Raw genomic sequence first — 2,682 nt, 5'->3', positions numbered from 1 at the left:
GAGAGAAAGGGAGAGGGAGGAGAGGGGCAGGGAGAGGGAGAGGGAGAGCGAGAAGGAGAGGGAGAGTGAGAAGGAGAGAGAATAACCTATTTGATGAACACTGATGAAATTTTCTCAGTAAAATTCAAACTGAATTTATCATGTAAAGATCAAACAACATGATCAAATTGGTTTTATTTCACAGATGCATGCATTCTTTAACATATGTAAATCAATGAACATAATTCAGCACTTAAGTAGAATCAAGGACAAAAATCTTTTGATAATCTCAATCAATAATCTCAGATGCAGGAAAAGCTTTTGACAAAATGCAACTTTTATGACAAAATATTTGAATTAATTATATAGAAGACAAATTTAACTAATAGGTTTGTTCAGCTAAAATTTCCCTAATTAAAATCAAGCATTTTAGTGGAAACTCCTATTTGTTTGATAAATGTATGTATATTCATGACACCACTAATAAAAAATCAAGGTATAGAACATTTCTGTTGCCTGGGACAACAATTATCTTATCCCTATACCCCATCTCCTGAGAATCACTTGATTTTTGTCTTTGTACTGTTGACTTCAGAATGTCACAATTGGAATCAAACAATATGCAATCTTTTGAGGCTGACTTTTTAAAAATCATTTTGTACAATGCATGAGCAATTCAGCTATGGCGTATTTATTACTATTTTAAAATTATGATTGGGATGATTTCTTTCATGGTAAAGTGAAACACATTTCATGTATTTGCCTGCTGAAGGACTTTATATGTTGCCTTTGTGATTATGAATTAAGCCACTGTAATATTTATTACCAGTTTTTCTGTGAACATGCTTTTATTTCTCTTAGATAAATACCTAGGAGTTGAATTGCAAGGTGGTATATAAAAGACATGTTTCGCCTCAGGAGAAATACTTAAAACATTTTCCAGAGTGGCTATTCCATTTCTGAATTCTCAATAGCAGTACATGTGTGTTCTAGTGGCTTTATATTTTTCTGCATATGGTGCTCTCAATTGTTTATTTGCCGGTCCTGGGGCTTAAACTCAGGGCCTGAGAACTGTCCTTGGGCTTTCTCAAGACTAGGGTTCCACCATATGAGCTACAGCACCACTTTTCAGCTTTTCTATGTATGTGGTACCAAGGAATTGAACCCAGGTCTTTGTGCATGCTAGGTAAGCACTCTAATCCTAGGCCAAACTCCCCGCCAGATGTATTTTTTTCCTATATTCATTTCCATCTGTTTTTCATCTTTGGTGAGGTGTTCAGATCTTTCATCCATGTTGAGAATGGAGATTTATTTTGTTTACTGTTGAATTTTAAGAATATTTTATGTAATTATATAGGTACAAAACGTATTTTAAAAATATTTCCACATGTGTTTTGCAGGTATTGTTTTCCTGGTCTTAGCTTGCCTTTTAATTCGTAACAGTTTCTTTTTTGCTTGTCAATAAGTTTATTGTCTTTTTGAAAAAGAATCTTCATAGAAAATCACTTGGTTTAACTTTCAGCAGCCCACTCCTGAGCTCTGAGGAAGCTTGCCTTCTTCTGAGCTACCCCATCTTTCTTCTGAGCAAGGGACATCTTGGGACGGTTCCACCTCTTCTTCTTCTTCACTTCTCTCTTGGGCTTCTTCACATAGACTGGGTTCTCTCTTATAGCAGCATGAGCCTTCTTGTACATCTCCTCCATCATGTCTGGAGTTACATTGTTCTTTATGTACTGGGAGAACTGCTTCTTGTACGAATCTTCATCCTCTTCCATTAGGTAACGCATATAATCTGCAACATTCTGACCCATGATGTGCTTCCGATGTACTTCTGCATTGAACTCCTTGCTCTCAGAATCATAGCCAGGGACAAGCCTCCATCCACAGCTCCCTTCAGGGCACCAAAGACTTTATTGCCAGGGGTAGTTCTGGCAAGGCCTGCATCCAAATAGCAGGTGAAGGCACCAGGTTTTCCAGCAATGCTCTCCACGTTGTATTCATCACCAGTCACCTCCACTTGGCCTTCGTAGATCCTGTCCATCCCAAACCTATTGAGAAGCCTGTGGGCCAGCAGCAGGCCAGTGCAATAAGTAGCCACATAATTGGTGAGGCCTACTTTCACACCGTACTTGGGTAATTAGTGCACATATGCTGCACACACGATCATGTCTCCTATGCGTGCATAAGCAATCTGACAAATAGTATCTCTGTTGGTTACACGAACTCTCATCCTGTATTTGGGTGTGTTGTACTTATTTTTGTCTTGGATCACCAAGCGTTTCCGAGCATAGTAGTCAGTTTTGCCCTCTTGACGTCTTCTAAATTTCACTTGGTATCTCTTAAAGTAGGCCTTATTCTTGACAACTTTAACAAACCCCATCCTGCAGATTAGAGATCCCCAGTTTTTTTTTTGTAAAGTAAAATTGCTTAAAATTTGATGACAGGAGTTGTATTAGAAATTGAATCAGGGCCTGGATCTTGTTAGGCAAGTATTTGAACATGAGCCACATTCCACACTCTGAATTGCTCAATTTTAATTAATTTGACTTATCTTTTTTTTTTCATGGATAATGGTTTTGGTGGCCTACCAAAAACTCATGGCCAGATCAAAAGTCACCTAAGGGTTGGTTGGGGTTGAGATGACAGGGGGAGGAAAGATGGAAGAAGTAATACTGATCGGATGCTTGATGTTTGTAAACTGAT

General features: G+C 38.2%; 1 pseudogene; it reads right to left on the bottom strand.

Annotated features, from left to right (window-relative positions):
• Positions 1-1,490: 1,490 nt before the first annotated feature.
• LOC150039159 (large ribosomal subunit protein uL18 pseudogene) lies at positions 1,491-2,371 on the bottom strand (annotated as a pseudogene).
• Positions 2,372-2,682: the final 311 nt, after the last annotated feature.

The sequence above is a fragment of the Megascapheus bottae genome, unplaced genomic scaffold (genome assembly GCF_031878675.1).
Source record: "Megascapheus bottae isolate mThoBot1 unplaced genomic scaffold, mThoBot2.hap1 HAP1_SCAFFOLD_401, whole genome shotgun sequence".
NCBI classification, from domain to species: domain Eukaryota; kingdom Metazoa; phylum Chordata; class Mammalia; order Rodentia; family Geomyidae; genus Megascapheus; species Megascapheus bottae.
This window is presented reverse-complemented; position numbering and strand designations above follow the sequence as displayed.